General features: G+C 38.2%; 1 protein-coding gene and 1 pseudogene across 8 annotated transcripts in view; one reads left to right on the plus strand and one right to left on the minus strand.

The window, feature by feature from the left end:
• The window catches only part of KATNAL1 (katanin catalytic subunit A1 like 1), a 131,181-nt gene that overhangs the window by 786 nt on the left and 110,796 nt on the right, over positions 1 to 19,599 (plus strand). For 2 of the 7 annotated variants that reach the window (XM_033236229.1, XM_033236209.1), the window contains exon 1: positions 201 to 434. The exons of 4 other annotated variants lie outside the window; for them this stretch is intronic. The gene's annotated coding sequence lies outside the window, so the exon portion shown is untranslated. Of the gene's footprint in view, positions 1 to 28; positions 174 to 200; positions 435 to 19,599 lie in introns of those variants that run through there. One more of the 7 variants, XM_033236201.1, reaches the window with a different exon arrangement.
• LOC117097850 lies at positions 10,271 to 11,136 on the minus strand (annotated as a pseudogene). Its single transcript, XR_004443077.1, has one exon. The product of XR_004443077.1 is annotated as a peroxiredoxin-2-like (transcript).

The raw sequence follows: 19,599 nt of genomic DNA on the forward strand, positions 1-19,599 counted from the left end.
CCTCGGGCTCGCGGCCTTGGCGGGGTAGCTCGGACTGGCGAACTACAAAGCCCGGCGGCCCCGACCGCCGGGAAAGACTGATAAACTTTGAGCGGACCGGGACAGAAAAAAAAAATCTCTTTGTCTTGAGAGGGCTGTTGGGTGGTCGCGCCCTTTTGGAAAGGGAAGTGGAGGTGAGCCTCGGGCTTCTAGCCCAGTCGCTGGGCCCGCCCCAGCTACTGCGCTCAGCCCCACCCCGGCTGGGCCACCGCCCTGCACAGTCTCAGGGATGAGCAGCCGCCCAAGCTGCAGGGCCTCGGGTCTTCGTCGCCTCAGACCCTCGCAGGTTGCTGCCTCTCGGTGCAGAACCGTATGTATGTCATACATTGGATGTGAGACCCGAGAAACCGTGTTTTAACAGGCTTTTCTCCTTTCCTGGATACGTTTATTTTTGGGTTAGTCATGTTTGTTTTAAAGTAGCTCAGAGGTATTTGCATATTAAACCCATCAATTGGTAATTACTCAAAGGGCCGTAATGTTTAAAGGTTAAGTGTGGAAATAGATAAAAAGATGTCATTGCTCTTATATGGTGGGATCTGGCATTTTTAACTTTTAGCATTTTTGCATTGTATTTCTTGAGGTTCAAGGTTGTGAAATGGGTGCTCCACCCCACCCCCCCCGCCAGCCTGAACACTGCCTACACATACTTTGATTAGTTCAGTTTTAAATTACTAGTAACTTTTAAAAACATACTTTTTTTTTAGCAGTAGGAAGCAATAATTATTTTCTTTGATTATTCCAGTGTTATTCAGAATTTCTCAGCATGTTTTCGGAAGGAAAAATACCATGTTTTAATTATTTAATTAAGTATTTATGTATTTTTTACGTTCAGGAGTACACTTGAGTCCTTAGAGTTGACTCAAGACTTGGTGGTAAACGAAGCTGACACAGATTTAGAAAACCTTCCTTGACGACCCTTTAAAATTTTTCAATAGGTAGATAACCATCCTAGAAATGTGCTGCTTTATGGAGTAAGTTGGAGAATTGTTGATATTATTGTGAGTTTGTGTGTGTGTGTGTGTTTAAAAACAAAAAGACCACAAATCCTATAAAACTTTCTCAATTAAAATGAAGTTGACCTGTGTAAATTTTACTTGAGGTAACAATTTTGTACAAGGAGGAGATGGAAAGTAGGTTTGTAAGACAGGTGGAAAACAAAATTGAGGCCTTATGTGATACAGTATAAGGTTTGAAGTATTTTATTTATTCATTCAAAATTTGTTAAGAACCTATGTGCCAGGCATTATGCCAGGTGGTGAGAATAAAGAGATGAAAAAAGATAGTCTGTGTCCTGCATGGGCAGTCATGTCATCACAATAGTGTGGTAGAGATATGTGCAAGTAGCTGTAGGAGCCCAGAGGAAATAATCACCTAACAGTAACATTGATTGAATATGTCAGGTGCTGTGCAAGAGTATTTTGCATGCAGCTCGTTAGTAAATCCCCAAAACAGTTGGTGAAGTAGTTACTGATGTTGAGAGATGAGGAAACAGGCTTTAGAGGCCCTGCACAAAATCCTAGTCAGTCAGGTGTGAACCTGTGGTTTCAGCCCAGGTGGGTCTGGTCATGGTCTCAAGCACTGACCATTTTCTCTGTCAATTAGTAGAAAGATCCTGACTCTGTCTAAGGAAGTCAGGGGAGGCCTTCAGTATGATTTGACTTTTAACTTGTGTTAAAATAGCTGAATAAGCTTTCACTGGAGTGATGAAGAGGAAAGTCATTCTAGGACAACTGGATGGCACAACACGAACAAAGGATAGATTGAAGAATGAGTATTTTGTATTTGGGGAACGCTAGGTAGTTCTGAACGACCGGATCCCACAATGCTCACGAGGCCAGATCTTAAAGTACTTGGCACCATATTCAGAGTTTAGAATTTTTCTTGACTTGGGGCAGCCATTGAAGAATTTTAGCTAGAGTGGTGGTGTCGTTAGGTTTGTATTTTAGAAAGATAATTCCAGCTCCAGTGTAGAGAATGGACCTGGGAGGGGAAAGATTATAGGCAGTGGAAAAGCCAGTTGTATAATAGAAAAAAACACCAAGTCCAGTAGAGAAATAAAGAGAGTCTGAACTAAGCCGTTGGAGTTACAGAAAGACATGGATTCAAGGAATATTTAAGAGATAACATTGGTATGACTTTATAGAGTTTGGATGTTGGCAGTTAGATTTGGAGCTCTCAGCTGATTGATTCCTCAGTTTCTGGCTAGCACTACTGAGGTAATAGTGAACCCACTGATTGAGATGAGCAGGAGCTGGGTTTTATTAGGGTGAAAGAGATATTAGTTCAGTTTTAAGCATTTGTTTGAGGTTCCTGTGGGATATTCAGGTGGAGATGCATTTGAGTCTGGAGTTCAGAGAGAGCAGGCTGGAGTTAGAAGTTTGCGTATAGATAAGTAGTTAAAGTGACAGGAGAGAATGGACCAGCTCACATTGGAGTAATGAGTAGAAAAGAAAAAGGAAGAGGTTTGGATTTGGAACTGTCACTTAAGAGATGTGTGTAGGCCGGGCGCAGTGGCTTGCGCGTGTAATCCCAGCATATTGGAAGGCTGAGGCAGGCAGATCAGGAGATCAAGAGATTGAGACCATCCTGGCCAACATGGTGAAACCCCATTTCTACTAAAAATAGAAAAATTAGCTGGGCGTGGTGGCACTCGCCTGTAGTCCCAGCTACTCAGGAGGCTGAGGCAGGAGAATCGCTTGAACCCAGGAGGCAGAGGTTGCAGTGAGCCAAGATGGTACCACTGCACTCCAGCCTGGCGACAGAGCAAGATTCCGGGTCAAAAAAAAAAAAACCAAAACCAAACAAACAGAGTTGTATGTATGTGTTTGCGGGAGGAACCTACAAATGAGACCCTGGTTAGGAGGCAGAGAGGAAGAAGAACTGGGAGAGAGCATAACAAAGGAGGGGACAATAAGGAGGGCAAGTAAGTTGTCTAATTTTGTTTCTACAACTTATTTTCTGTATGATCATAGGCAGGTCTCCAAATCTGTACCCTTATTTCGTATGAGGTGTTAATGCTATTTTATTTGATTTTGGGAAGTTGAAACAGTTTAGTGGAGGTAAACCCTAAAGTGCTCAACAACTGACAGCAGTTCTCCTTCTCCCGCTTCCTTACTAACAGTGTGGCAGGACTGCCAGTTCTGTCTGATAGAAAGGCCCTGTTCCGTGACTTTACTTGACCATATTAAGCAGGTGGATCAGGTAGTAGTTATATTACAAAGTGATGATTTGAGTCTGAGGACTAATCGTGTTTTTTTAAGTAAAGCTTCCTTTAATGCTATAAAATGTTATTGTATAGGGCATTAATACTAATGTGTTTTTGCCTTGTTTTCATCTTCAAAGAAACAGGAAGTTCCACTAGATAATTTGAGAGCCCGATGGCTCTAAAATTCTTCAATTCTGACAATATTTCATGTCTGGACTGATTTGTGATTTCACTGATAGTTGAACATCTGTAAATGAATATATGTTTATATTTTAATGTGCTCAAGAATATTTCATTTTATTTTATTTTATTTTTTAGAGACAGGGTCTGATTCTGTCACCTAGGCTGGAGTGCAGTGGTGCAGGCAGAGCTCACGGCAGCCTTGAACTCCTGGGCTCAAGCAGCCTTCCTGTCTCAGCCTCCCCAATGGCTGGGATTGCAGGCATGTGCCCACACCTGGCTCAACATTATTTTAAACGTTTTTCTCTTCAGTGATAACTATACTTATATATGGTAGTCCCAGGGAAATTGTGCCCTAGAATACCTGATAAAAGTGAGATACCAGCATTTGCCAGATGAACTCAAGGCATAGATTGTGAGAGTAGTTTTTTTTAAAAAAAAAAAAAAATAGTTTTTCAAGGTGGTCTAATCTACACTGGATGTCTTTAGATATGTTTTTCCTGCTGGGGTATGGTTTGATTGTGGTCCTAATTGAACGGAGGGCAAAGGAGTAAATGACCTTCTAAGTCCTTTTGTAACTTTGTTCTGTCCATTAGTAATTGTAAAAGCTCCTGTTAAGCAGCCTACTAAAAAGTGAGCTTTGGTTTGAAATCTTATTCTTTTTAATATTTTGCTATGATGCTGTTTTTAGTAAACATTTTTTACAGTTTTTAATCACATCTGAGTATTGTTTTGCATTTTGTAAAGAAGTTAATGCTCAGTTGCTGATACCCAATTGTATTTACTTCCCAGGGTATTATAGAACTCTTTAGAATGGTGATTTTATGGACATTTATCAAACACATATGTCTTGCATTTCAGTTCAAGAAACATTATTGCGTGTCTTTATGTCCAACAGTGTACCAAATGATACAGCATACATGACTAAGATCTGGCCCCTCTCTCAAAGGATGTTAACATTTCAATCAGTGCTCAGACTAGTTTGGTACACTCTTGTGTTTTTTAAGGAAATCGTCTCCAAAAAACAATGTATTTTATTTCTTATTTTCTTAGCTTTTATGTGTTTGACGGACAAACGATATAACTTCATTTGCTGTATTTCAATAACTTGTTCCTTAATTCTCATTTATTCCTATGTCTCTGTGAGTGTCTTTATATGTTAGTATTCTTTTCTTTCTGATGTTTTCCTCTTTCCATTTTTCCTGGTGATTCTGGCAGTAGGAAGAGAAATGAATGAGAGAGAGAATCAGTAGTGACTGTTTTTTTTTTTTTTTTTCTTACCTACTTACGTGAGAATATGCATGACTGGTATTTAACACATAATTCCTGGTATTTTTATACTAGTATTTTCTCTGCATTGTTAGATATTTGAAGTCAAGCATTTTATGTTAGTAAAATCCACGTGGCCTTACATTGTTTCTTATGTATACATAGGTTATTTGCTTAATGTGGTAGGTGCCTACAATTTAGATTGGATAATGAATGGATGAGTAAGAAAATACGATAATAAAATTACTTGTTCAAAGACTACTTGAGTCTGGGTGTGGTGGGTCTTGCTTGTTATCCCAGCACTTCGGGAGACTGAGGGGGCAGAATGCTTGAGTCCAGGAGTTTGAGCCAAGTTGCCTGAGCAACATGGCGAGACCTCATCTCTGCAAAAAATACGAAAATTAGCCAGGCATGGCTGCGCACACCCATGGTCCCAGCTACTCAGGAGGCTGAGGTGGGAGGATTGGTTGAGACTAGGAGGTTGGGAGGTCGAGGTTGCAGTGAGCCAAGATTGAACCATTGCCCTGCAGCCTGGGTGACAGAGCAAGACCTTGTCTCAAAAATAAATAAGTAAGTACATACATACATACATACTTCATAAAATAAAGTAATATGAAGCAGATGGCTTTGAAAGGTTTTATGTTCAAAGCACTATGAAAATAAAAAACAAGTAGTATTTAATTATATAGGCAACAGCAACAAAATATCTTTATTTCTGTTAATAAGCCTTTTATATTTATTTTCAGATTAGTTGTGTAACTTTAAAGGAATTTGAGGCAGTAAACTGTAATGAGCTAGGAGGACAGTCTCTGAGAGAGACACATCTGGGTTCAAATCCAGCTCTATGGGCAAATTGTTTGAATTCTTTAAAGCCTCAGTCACCTGCTCTGTTAAATCGTGAGTAACTGTTATTGTTTTGTAGTGTTATAAGGATTAGATGAGATAATGCCTAGAAAAACATTTTTATCATATTACTTGGTGGGGAGTTAGCATTCAATAAACGTCGCTACTATTACTTTTGGTGCTAAAAAGGGTATTTACGCACTTAAGATAAAGTTTATAGTTTTTTTTTTTTTTGAGACAGTCTCACTCTTGTTACCCAGGTTGAAGTGCAGTGGTGCCATCTCGGCTCACTGTAGCGTCCACCTCCTGGGTTCAAGCTTCTCCCACCTCAGCCTCCTGAGAAGCTGGGACCACAGACGCTTATCACCACGCTTGGCTAATTTTTGTACTTTTTTTTAGTGGAGACAGGGTTTCGCCATGTTGGCCAGGCTGGTCTTGAACTCCCGACTTCAGGAGATCCGCTGGTGTCTGCCTCCCAAAGTGCTGGGATTACAGGCCTGAACCACCACACCTGGCCAAATTTATGGTTTAAGCTGTCATCTTGAGACACAGTAACAGATGATCCACATTTTCTGTCCTTTGTAATATTTTAAAGTTGCCAGTAGAATTTGGAACATGAGCAGAAATTACTGTAATGGTTACACTTCTGAGAAACATTTAAGCTCTTAGAGTCCGATATTAATATATTAGATTCTTTTATGTTTATGAACAGTTTTTTTTTGTTTCTAAATATTTAAGAAGTGATTTCTATATGTGTAAAAAATAAATGAAAAGGCTTCATTACTACATACATTCTTCTGTAATGTCTGGGTTTGTGATTAAGTTGTTTTCTCTATTATTCATGGCAAACTGTAGTCCTTGAGACTGTTACCTAACATAAAGAGATGGGAGGTATTGTGGTTTTCAAAATTAACTATTTTGTTGGTTAGTACTCACATAGTAGCTTCATTTATTACCCTTGAAATGTACTTCAAGATGCATTAATTTGAGAAGTCGTGGTTTTGTGTTTGCTTAATTGCTTTTATTTATAGCAGCCATTGTATGACATAAACTGAACTTCGGTGATTTGGAGAAGCATTTTTTTTTTTTTTTTCCGTTAAACGTGTAAAGCCTAGACATATTGATAAAATTCATTGTGGTACAAAATATTGAAAATAAAACTTGTTTTGTTGTTTTGCTTACCACTGTTCTAGTGTTATTTAGTTCACATTGCTATAGTTCAGGTTACTTAGGTGTTTCTGAAATAGGCATCTACTTTCAGGAATTTATAACTTTTAGGAGGAAAAGGAACAATATGAGAAAAATATGGAAGTGTCAGAAAAAATAGTTTAAAGCAGAAATTATTTTCTTAGTCTCATATGTATTGTAAGTATAACTGAATTAGATTGACATCATTCACATAAAATTAGTTTAAAAAATGTTTGTTTCCTCTTTAAAAACCATTACTGTGGAGACAAAAGAATGATAAATATGATTCCATTTGTAATAGGAATTATGAGTGATGTCCCTGGTGGGGTTGGGTTCTGGATACAAGCTAGCTTTTCATTTTTTCAATTATGTGTCTTAGTCTTGGCATTAGATAAAAAATTCAAGTGTGTTGGGAGAGAAGGTTCGTGTGTGTGTGTGTTGTGGGTGATGGTAGATTTAAAGGAGAGAACAAAAAGGTTGGAGGTGTAGCTGAGGAGTTGACTTTATGTGTTACGTTTAGATCTGAGTCGTGAAACAGTTACAAAAATAATTGTCTGGGACCAGATAAAGCAGTATTCCTTCTTGGTCTGAGCATGAACTTGGACTGAGCTCTTCTCAGTCTGAGCCTAGGACTCTCCTTGAAGATATTACCTGGAGCATTCTGTATAGGGCAGCATTGCTGCATCAGTTCAGCAGTAAATACTGTAAGAAGATGCTTAATTTATTTTTGAATATATAATAAACTCAAGAGACATATTGTCAAATATTAGACATTGCTAAAATATTTTGTCTTTAGATTTAACCTGACATTTTAAAAAGTCCTAGAAATTCTTCTAATTTATAGTAAAGGAGATTTTTAAAAACTGTATTTCAAGATTGTGACTAAAAGTAATTATAGTATAGCTTCTAGAAATTTATAATGAAATTGAATCAGTTGATTTCTTTTTTCAGAGGAAAAATGAACTGCTTCAATTGTCTGTATTGATGTTGAGTGTACAGTAAAAATACTCCTTATATTGATTCAGTGTTGTATGTGAGGAGTGATGTTAACATATCACTTTTAATTTTTAAAATAACCTTATGATAAATATTATTTTTCCTATTTTGTAGACAGAACTGAGGCCTATTGAAATTACATGATTTGTCTGAGGTCACAACTAAACATTTATGGTGCCTGGATTCATACCTAGGTTTTTCTGTCTGAAATTTTTAAGTGGCCTTTATCAAACATAAACTTGAATGGTTTGGTATACAATTCTAGATTGTCAACCCCCTACCCGCTTACCCCTGGAAGATATTATTTCACTGTCTCCAGCCTCCCGATGTTCCTCTTGAAAAGTTACCTATCAATATGATTTCTTTCCTTTGTATATAATTTGTCATTTCTTTCCATTTTAAATGTTCTTCAGTCTTACTACCTTGTCTCTAGGTGTGAACTTTGATTTGCTTTTAAACTGAAAATTATTGTCTTCTGCTAGTTTTGGAAAATTCTCAGCCATTATATTTTTGAATTTTGCCGTTCTTTTTTCTTCTTCTGGAATTCATAAGAGACATATATGATGGATCTTCTCTTTCTACTCTGCTGCATTTCTTAATCTTATTTACTTATTCTCTCTGTATACACGGCATTCTGGTCAGTTTCTACAGCTCTGTCTTCTGGTTTATTGATTCTCCTTTCATCTGTGTCTAAGCTCTTGCTTCCTTAGTCCACTGAGGTTTTCTTTTTTATTTCAGTGACTATATATTTTAATGCCAGAAGTTCTTTTTGATTATTTTTCAAATAAGCTTATTTATTTTAAGATCTCTTGTCCCTATGTCTTTAAATGTACTTATTTTACGGTAGCTATCTAATGGATTATCAAGGACTTTAGATAAAGGCCTTAATTTTGCTCTATGTTGTATTCTCCCTCGTAGTGGATTGTTTTCTTTGTATCTTGTAATTTTAGATGTAAACTCAGTGGAAATCCTGGGTAAATGATATGTCCTGTACTTTCGTGATTTGTTTCTGTGAAGTGCCCTATGGAGAACTGATGAGTGAATAAACAAATTTTAGTGTGTCTATATAATAGGATACTACTCAGCAATAAAAAGTAATTACTGATACATATAAGGGCGTAGTTGAATCTCAAAAGCATTATTCTAAATGAAGGAAATCAGAGTACATACTGTATGAGTTAATTTATTTTGCATTCTAGAACTGACAAAACTACAGGCATACTTCGTAGATGCTGTGGCTTTGTTCCAGACCATTTTGGTAAAGCAAATATTGCTATAAAGCTAGTCACACAAACTTTCTGGTTTCCCAACGCGTATAAAAGTTACGTTTACACTATACTATAATTTATTAAGTATGCAATAGCAGTACATCTAAAAAATGTACATGTCTCAATTTGAAAAGACAAACGTTTTTAAACTTTATTTCAGATTTAGGGGGTACGTCTGCAGGTTTGTTTCATGGCTATATTGCATGATGTTGAGGTTTGGGATATGAATGATCCCGTCACCCAGACGGTGAGTGTAGTAGCCAAAAGATAGTTTTCCAACCCTTGCCTGCCTCCCTCCCACCTCTATTAGTTTCCAGTATCTGTTGTTGCCATCTTTATATCTAGGAGTACCCAATGTTTAGCTCCCACTTGTATGTAAGAATATGTAGTATTTGGTTTTCTCTTCCTGCATTAATTTGCTAAGGATAATGACCTCCAGCTACATCCATGTTGCTGCGAAGGACATGATTTTGTTCTTTTTTAAGAGCATGTAGTATTCCATGGTATATATGTACCACGTTTATCTTTATCCAATCCACTGTTGATGGATACCAAGATTGATTCCATGGCTTTGCTATTGTGAATAGTGCTGCAGTGAACATATGAGTGCATGTGTCTTTATGGTAGAATGATTGGTTTTCTTTTGGGTATATACCCAGTAATGGGACTGCTGGGTCAAATGGTAGTTCTGTTTTAAGTTCTTTGAGAAATCTCGAAACTGCTTTCCATACCAACAGTGTATAAGTATTCTCTTTTTGCTGCAGCCTTGCCAGCATCTGTTGTTAAAAAAGACTATATTGCTAAAAAATGCTAAAAACGCTAACAGTTATCTGAGCCTCAGCAAGTCTTTAAAGTTTTTACTGTTGGGGGGTCTTTTGATGGCTGCTGACAGATCAGGGTAGTGGTTGCTGAAGGTTGGGGTGGCTGTGGCAATTTCTTCTTCTTCCTTCTTCTTCTTCTCTCCTCTTTCTTTCTTCCTCCTCGTCCTTCTTCCTTCCTCCTCCTCCTTCCTCTTCTTTCTTTTTCTCCTTCTCCTCCTTCTTCCTTCTTCCTCCTCCTCTTCTTTTCTTTTTTTTAGAGACAGGGCCTCACTCTGTCACCCAGGCTGGAGGGCTGGAGTGTAGTGGTGCCATCATAACTTACTGCAGCCTCAAACTCTCGGACTCAAGCGATCTTCCCACCCCAGCCTCTTGAGTAGCTAGGACCACATGTGACTAATTTTTTTTTCCTTTCCCTAATACTTTATTGGTCACCTCTAGGCCTGTTGCAGCTGGGCGGGCTTTGGGGAGGGCGTCACTATTCAGCTCCCAGGTGGAAGCATGAGAAGGCCTTGGCCTGGCCCTCCAGGGTCCCACACTGTGGCGTTTGGAGGGGCAGGTCTGGCCTTTCCTGGGTCAGCACAGGGCACCTAGGTGGGGGTACAGGTGGGTACCCAGCACAGGCACCTAGGTAGGGGCACAAGCTCACTACCCATTGGCCAGCCTAATTGTGTTTGGAGAAATATTCCTTGCTGTCATCCACATGGGGCTTAATCTTGTCACTGCCAAGCTTCCAGCCAGCAGGACAAACTTCCCTGTGTTCATCCGTGTATTGGATGGCCCGAATCAGCTGCAGAGCCTCATCCAATGAGCGTCCCACAGGCAAATCATTAACGGTGATCTGGCGAAGGACACCCTTCCATCAATGTAAAAGAGGCCCCTGTAGGCAATGCCCTCATCTGTTGTCAGCATGCTGTAATCCTCAGACAAGCATCTTGTCGCATCAGCACCCAGGGGGATGTTCAGGGGGCCCAAGCCTCCCTCCTTCTGGGGGGTGTTGATCCAAGCCAGGTGGGTGAACTGAGAGTCCACCAAGATGCCCAGCACTTGACAGCCCGGCTTGCGGAAGTCCTCCGTGTGGTTGCTGAATGTGATCATCTCTGTGGGGCACACAAAAGTGAAGCCCAGAGGGTAGAAAAAGAGGACCACGTACTTCCCTTTGTAGTCTGATAGCTTCACCTCTTTGAAGGCGCCGTCCACCATGGCTGTGGCCTTGAAGTCAGGGGCGGGCTTTTCCACGTGCGCGTTACCGGAGGCCATGACTGAAAGCTGTGTGGGCAAAGGCTAGATGCACGGATGATCACACGCGTGGACCTACGTTCTCTGCCCATGTGACTAATTTTTAATTTTAATTTTTTTTTTTTTTTGTAGAATTGGCATCTTGCTCTGTTGCCCAGGCTGGTCTTGAACGTCTAGCCTCAAGTGATACTCCTGTCTCTGCCTCCCAAAGCATTGGGATTACTGGCATGACCCAATGTGCCTGGCCCAGGGCAATTCTTAAAATAAGACAACAACAGAGTTTGGTGGATGTATTGACTCTTCCTTTCGTGAAAAATTTCTCCATAGCATGCCATTATACTGTGTTTGATAGCATTTTACCCACAGTAGCAGTTCTTTCACAATTGGAGTCAATCCTCTCCAAATCCTGCTGCTGCTTTATCAACTAAGATAATGTAGTAATCTAAATCCTTCATTGTTATTTCAACAGTGTTCACAAGCATCTTCACCAGGAGTAGATTCCAGCTCAATAAACCGCTTTCTTTGTTTATGCATAAGAAACAACTCCTCATCCGTTCAATTTTTAAAAAATTTTTTGTAGAGATGGGTTCTTGCTGTGTTACCCAGGCTGGTCTTGAACTCCTGGTCTTAAGCAATCCTCTTGCCTTTGCCTCCCGAAATGTTGAGATTACAGGTGTGAGTCACTGCCCTACCCCGTTTATGGTTTATCATGAGATTGCAGCAATTCAGTCACATCTACAAGCTCCACTTCTAATTCTAGTTCTCTTGCTATTTCTACCACATCTGCAGTGACTTCCTCCACTAAAGTCTTGAAACTCTCAGAGTCATCCATGAGGATTGGAATCAATTTCTGTAACACTCCTGTTAGTGTTAATGTTTTGACATCCTCCCATGAATCACAAATGTTCTTCTTGGCATCTAGAAGGGTGACTCTGTTCCAGAAAGTGTTCAGTTTACTTTGCCCAGTTTCATCAAAGGAGTTCACTATCTATGGCACCTATAGCCTTACAAAATGTATTTCTTAAATAATGAGATTTGAAAGTTGAAATAACTCCTTTATCCATGGGCTGTGGAATGGATAAGCAAGCATGAAAACAGCATTTATCTCTTTGTACATCTCCATCAGAGCTCTTTGGTGACCAGGTGCATTGTCAGTGAGCAGCAGTATTTTTAAAGGAATCTTTTTTTCTGAGCCATAACTCTCAAAGTTGGGCTTAAAATATTCAATAAGCCATACTGTAAACAGATGTGCTGTCATCTAGACTTTGCTATTCCATTTACAGAGCACAAGCAGAGTAGATTTAGCATAATTCTTAAGGGCCCTAGGATCTTCGTACTAGTAAATGAGCATTGGCTTCAACTTCAAGTCGTCAGCTAAATCAGCCCCTAACCAGAGAGCCAGCCTGTCCTTTAAGGCTTTGAACCCAGGCATTCACTGCTCTCTAGCTAGGAAAGTCTTAGATGAAATCTTTTTCCATTAGAAGGCTGTTTTGTCTACATTGAAAATCTGTTGTTTAGTGTAGCCACCTTCATCAATGATCTTAGCTAGTTCTAGACAACTTGCTGCAGCCTCTACATTAGCACTTGCTGCAGCTTCTGCATTAGCATTTGCTGGTTCACCTTGCACTTTTGTGTTATGGAAAAGTCTTCTTTCCTTAAACCTCATAAACCAGTCTCTACTTGCTTCATACTTCTGCAGCATCCTCACCTCTTTCAGCCTTCATAGAATTGAAGACAATTCGGGTCTTGTTCTGGATTAGGCTTTGGCTTAAGGGAATATTGTGGCTGGTTTGATCTTCTGTCCAGACCACTCACACTTTCTCCATATCAGCAATAAGGCTGTTTTGCTTTCTCATCATTCATATGTTCACTGGAATAGCACTTTTAATTTCTTTCAGGAACTTTTTCTTTGCGTTTACAGCTTGGCTCTTCGGCACGAGAGATCTACATTTCGGCCTGTCTTAGCTTTCAACATGCCTTGCTCGCTAAGCTTAATCATTTCTAGCTCTTGATTTCAAGTGAGAGACATGCAACTATTCCCTTTCACTTGAACACTTAGAGGCTATTGTAGGGTTCTTCACTGGCCTAATTTCAGTATTGTGTCTCTGGGAAAAGGGAGGCCCGAGGAGAAGAGAGACAGGACAACAGCCTATTGGCAGAACAGTCAGAACACGGTATTTATCAATGATATTCACCTTGCTATAGGGCATGGTTTCTGGTGCCCCAATACAGTTACCATGGTAACATTGTGTATTAACAGATATAATAAAAATGGAGAAGTTTGGAATATTGTGAGAATTACCAAAATGTGATATAGAGACAAAAGTGAACACATGCTGTTAGAAAAATGGCACCGGTAGACTTGCTGGATGCACGGTTGCCGTGAATCTTCAAACTGTAAAATACAGTGTCTGCGAAGTGCAGTAAAATGAGGCGCGGTAAAGTGAGGTGGGCCTGTGTAGGGAGAAGGAAACAGGAGAGGACATGGCGAGAGTTGGAGGTCGAATGCAAAGTGGCAAAAGGGAGTTTTCTGGGGTGATAGAAATGTTCTTGACGTTTGTTGTGGTGGTTATGTAGTTTATAAAGTTTTCAAAACTCATCAACTTGTACACTTAAAATTAGTGGATTTAATTTTATGAAAATTATACCTCAAAGCTGATTTTTAAAAAGCAGGCAAAACTCATCTGTGGATTCGGAATAGTGATTACTGACTGGGAGGGATGAAGGATCCTTCTGGGGAGTTGGAAGTCTTCTGTATTTTGAAGTGGGTGTTGCTTGGGTGTACACAGTGTATGTGCACAGTGTAAAAGGTCATTGAGCTGCACACTTGAGACTTGTGCACTTTATATACCTCAGCAAAAATGGAAAAAGTTCTAAAGAAGGATTATAATATGAGGTTGAGAAAATCTCCAAGAAAGTAGAGCAAAAGGACAGAGAGATGGAAAAAAGGAGAGAAAAACTAAGAAAATTAGAGGACCAGCCTAGGAAGTCTAATTCCTGGATAAAAGGCATTTCATAACAGAACAAAAAAATGGAAAGAAATTTTCAATGAAATAATTCAGAATATTTCCTAAAATGGAAACACATTAATTTCTACATTGAAAGAACCCCAAATAGACCCATTTCAAAGCAGATCATCAAAAATTTTAGAAAACTCATGTCAAAGAGAAGATCCTACAAGTTTCCAGAAAAGGGGAAAAACAAGTGATATATAACAGATTAGGAATTTAAATGACTTCAGTCTTCTTAACCTAATATTGAAATCTAAAAGGTATTAGGGAAATGCCATAAAAATCCTCAAGGAAAATTATTTCCAAGCTAAGCTTCAGTAGCCAGGCAAATTCTCATGGAAGTATGAGGGTAGAATAAAGGTATTTACAGATATGCACAGTTGCAAAAATTGTATCTCCCATCTGTAGAAAATGTGCTCCATAAAGGTAAGAGAGTAAACCAAGAAAGACAACGACGTGTGATACACGAAGAAAGGGCAACATAGGAGAGGCCGAAGGGCTCCCTAGGATGAAGGGAGGTACCAAGTTGAACAGCCTTGGAGGGCAGAAAGCGATAGTGTCTTTCTCCAGAGCAAAGGTCAGGTTTGCTTATAGCCTTGGAAGATACAGTATCTCCCTTTGGAACAAGGGATAGAGAAGCATAAAACTTCATAGATGCAGGTTCTCTAAGCTTAGGCCTGTCCTGTAATTCAGACTACTTCATTTGCAGATGTTACATGGCCCTTTTCAAATTGTCCCATGGGAACTGGGGCTTGGGGAACTGGCGGAAAAAAAAATACCTTAGGTTAGATTGTCTTCCAGAAGCTTTATAGTTTTAACTCTTACATTTAGGTCAGTCATCCATTTGAGTCAGTAATAGTTTTAACTCTTACATTTAGGTCAGTCATCCATTAATCCATAATTCATTTTTGTGTGTGATGTGAAAGAAGGGTTGAGATTCAGTTTTTGTTTTGCATATGGATAGCCAATTTCTTTCAGGACCTTTTTGCTGGAAAAAATTGTCCTTCCCTCGTTGAATTTTTTCGGGCCCTTTGGTTGAAAATTAGTTGGCTTTGTATGTATGAATCTGTTTCTTGACTCTCTAGTTTCTTTCACTGATCTTTGTGTCTGTCTTTATGTCAATTCCACACTGTCTTGATTACCGTAACTTTATTATTAATTTTTTTTTGAGATGGAATTTCGCTCTTGTTGCCTAGGCTGGAGTGCATTGGCGGGATCTCGGCTCACTCCAGCCTCCACCTCCCAGGTCAAAGCGATTCTCCTGCCTCAGCCTCCCGAGTAACTGGGATTACAGGCATGCCCCACTGCGCCCGGCTAATTTTGTATTTTTAGTAGGGACGGGGTTTCTTCATGTTGGTCAGGCTGGTCTCAAACTCTCAACCTCAGGTGATCCACCCACCTCGGCCTCCCAAAGTGCTGGGATTACAGGCGTGAGCTACCGTACCTGGCCATGGTTACTGTAACTTTATAGTACATTTTAAAATCATATAGTTGACATCGACCCCCAACAGGCATTTTTCCCCTTAGCTCCTTAGAAGTACCCCATCTGAATACATCTGTGTTAGTAAGTCCTTCTACTTTACTGTTTTTCAAAACTTTTGTCTATTTTGTGTTCTTTCATTTCCATTTAAGTTTTAGACTCAACTTGTCAATTTTCCCAAAAAAGGGTGCTGGGATTTTGATTGGGATTCCATTGACTCTATGGGTTACTTTCAAGATAATTTGACATCTTACCCATATTGAGTGTTTTTATTCATAAACAAATACACACATATCTATTAATTTAGGTCATGTTTAATTCTCTTAGGTTTTCATAGTTCTCAGGTTACAAGTCTTGCACATTATTTTGTTAAATTTATCCCAGAATATTTAATATTTTTGGATAATTTTACTGTTTTTAGTTTCTGGTTATTTCTTGTATGTGGAAATAAGATTGATTTTTGTATACTGACTTTGTGTGCTGCAACCTTACACAACTCATTTATTAGTTCTAGAGCTCTTTGCAGAGTCCCTAAGATTTTCTCCACTGACAGTCATGTTTTCTGTAAATAAAAGCAGCTTTACTTCTTTTCCAATCTGCATGCCTTTTATTTTTGTATTGCCTTATTGCACTGGTTAGAACCTCAGTTCTAATGTGGAGTAGAAGGGGTGAGAGCAAATATCCTTGTCTTGTTCTTGATCTTGGAGAGCATTTAGTCCTTCATAATACATATGCTTGCTGTACGTATTTCACAGGTGTGCATTACTTGGTTGAGGAAATTGTCTTTTATTCTTAGTTTGCCAAGTGTTCTTATGAATTATGTTGAATTCTGTCAAATACATTTTCTGTATCTGTTGAGATGATTTATAATGTTTCATTTTTATTCTCTTAAAATTGATTTTAAAATGAACCATCTTGAATTCTTAGGATAAACCTCACTGGGTCATAATACATTATCCATTTTACATATTGCTGGATTTGATTAGCTAAAATTTAAACTTTTTTTGTATGTATGTTTGTGAGGGATACTGATATGTAATTTTCTGATAAGATCTTTGTCTGATTTTGGTGTAAGGCTAACACTGGCTTTAAAATATAAGTTGGCTAGCCAAAAGAACTCTGGCAAAAAAGAAAAAAAATTGGAGATATTTCTACCTCTTCTGTATTCAATTTCATTCATTGATATAGGACTTTTCAGATTAAGTACTCTATCTCTTCTTGGGCAAGCTTTGCTATGTGACCATCATAGAATTTGTCCATTTCATTAAACCCTCTTTTGTCTTTCAGTAGCTCCAAGGTTTGTAGTGATAGCCCTCCTTCATTTTTTGTTTTGGTAATATGTATTTTCTTCTCTCCCTTTCCTGGTCAATCTTACCTGGAGGTTTATTCATTTTATTAATTTTTGTGAAGAACTTGGTTTTGGCTACATTTAAATTTTATCTTGTTTTTCTGTTTTCTATCTCATTGATTTCTTCCCTTAACTTTGTTACATTGTTCCTTCCGCTTCTTTTGGTTTTAATTTGCTTCCCCTGCTAGATTCTTAAGATGGAAGCTGAAAGCAAGAGTCAGCAAACTGCAGTCCAGAGGCCAAATACAGCTTGCCACTTGTTCTTGAATGGCTCATGAATCAGGAATGATTTTTGCATTTTTATAAGGTTGAAGAAAAATCAAAAGAATACTGTTTTGTGACATGTGGAAATTAAATGAAATTCAGATTTCATTGTCCACATATAAGGTTTTATTGGAATACAACCACACGTAGTTGTTTACAAATTGTGTCTGGCTGCTTTTGTGCTGGAATGGCAAAGTTGAGGGGTTGTGACAGAAACCATGTGGCATTCTCATTGCTTTTGCACTGCTGTTTCTGAACTGTAATCACTGTTTTAAGTGCCATGTATATCACTGTGCTGTGACATTTTACTTTATTATCAGTGCATACACATCATGTCAAAACAAGAAAAGATGAAAAAAATAGACTCGGAATGTTATACTTTTAAAGCACGCTGAAGCATAGATTATTGAATTATGACAAGGCATTGTATTATGCAGTGACACCATAGCTGTGTTAAGTACAGTATACACTGATATTATCAGACTCTACATTCATCACAATATTCCCAACTTACAGGAAATTAATGGTCAGAAAAATGAGAAAACATAAAAAGGAATATCTTATTCCAGTAGAATTTCTTCACAAAATTAGAAAATAAAAATCAGGCTGCACCCAGAGTAAACTTCCAAGTGGCTCATTTGTTAGGCAGGCAAGGAAGTCATTTCTCAGTAATGAAGTGACTAAATTGTGTTTGGTTACAACAGGCGGAGAATTGTATCCGGAGAAGGTAAACTTAGACTATTAGTCTTTTGGCAGGAAGAATTACTCAAAGAGTTGAGGACATCAATAATCAATTAAAAAACAAGGCTAATGATTTTGAGTGGATTTCCTTGGCTTTTGATGAGTTGACAGATGTTACCAGTACTGCTCACTTGTTTATTTGAAAAGTCAAGGCCGAGTTTGAAGTTATTAAATAATCTTAATGAATAGTGTGTGTAGAATAGCTAAAGATATTTCAAAAAGTTAGGAAAACACTAATGGCATGCAACCTGAGTGAAGTGTAGTCTGCTATGATGCATTATAACTGATGGTGGTAAAAATTTGTGTAGAATAGAAAAAATTCAGGTGGACAAATTTATAAAGCTGTGAAAGTGTAAGATGTTTAGAGTCCATGGTTACTTATTTTATTTCTTAGGTATTTTGCAGAGAATATTTGAATCTATCATGTAATATTAAACCAGTAGTGTCAACATTTGCTCTTGTGGACCTAGCCATTGTCAGTTCTAGGAATTTTTGTCAGAAATAGAAGCTGAATATTTTCACTTGCCCTGGCCTGCTATACAGCAGTTTGATGGCTTATTAGTTGTAAGGTTTTATTGCAAACTTTTGAATTTAGAAGTGAGACTGAAATTTTTCTGAATGTGAGAAACTGCTGTCAATCTGAATATTGAATGCTGAATGGCTTTAGAAATCAATTTGTGATGTAGACTCAATAGTGTTTCTTAATGAGTTCAACCTAAAGTTACAAGACTAAACAGTTCTTGGATCAAAACTAATACTGCAGTAAAGTTATTTCAATGGCAACCACTATTCTTTGAATCACAAGTAATATCAAGTCATTTTATATTGCTTTTCATGCTGTTATAAGTTAAAACAAAGAAGTAAGGTCTCCATTCCTACCCAGTTTGCAACAGGTATGTTTTCTGAGTTCAAACTACAGCTTCAGCAGCATGTGTTAGAACTTGATGTAAGTGCCAAGGAAATTTCCATTTAACTGTGCAGTTGAGGCACTTTTTATTTAACCTTTAATTGGAATGATTAATCTGCAAATAATGACATGCTAAAAGGTAAATACTAAGAGAAGAGTAAATCCTTTAAATGCCTTCCAAACAATGATTATGCTGAATTGAAATCATATACTTGTGATTTACTATCAGTATAAAGTAGCACCTAATTGGTACTTTTGAAAAAAGACATGTTCAAACATGAATTTATTGTATTCAAGGTAAACATTAGAATGTGTGAACATTTGTGATTGATTCTCATGATAGGGAACACTAACTTTGAATCCCAACTAAGTGAAATATTGTCCCCAGAGTTTCATTCTTCTCCTTAGTCAACCTGTCTTACAGAAAGTTGTACTCTGTTATTGTTTCTATAATATTTTGAATTGCATCAATAAGAATTATGGAATTTTTTGTCTCATTATATAAGTAGTTATATAATATCCTTCATTTTGTTGGTTAGCTCTCAAAACCTAAAGTATTTACTTGTCAGGTCTTTTACAGAAGAAGTTTGCCAACCCCTCCTTTGTATCAGGATATTTTTATCTTTTATAAGTTTGTGTCTGTACTTGTGAGCAGGATTAATGCTTTTGTTTCACAATGACTTTAAAGAGAAATAATTTGTAGAGCATCTTTGTTTCTACTGGATTTATTAATCACATATTACTCATTATAGTAAGACCATATTGTTTTGTGTTAATATTCTAAATTTGAAGATGAGACATTC

This window comes from Trachypithecus francoisi, unplaced genomic scaffold, assembly GCF_009764315.1.
Source record: "Trachypithecus francoisi isolate TF-2019V2 unplaced genomic scaffold, Tfra_2.0 Contig01461, whole genome shotgun sequence".
NCBI lineage: Eukaryota > Metazoa > Chordata > Mammalia > Primates > Cercopithecidae > Trachypithecus > Trachypithecus francoisi.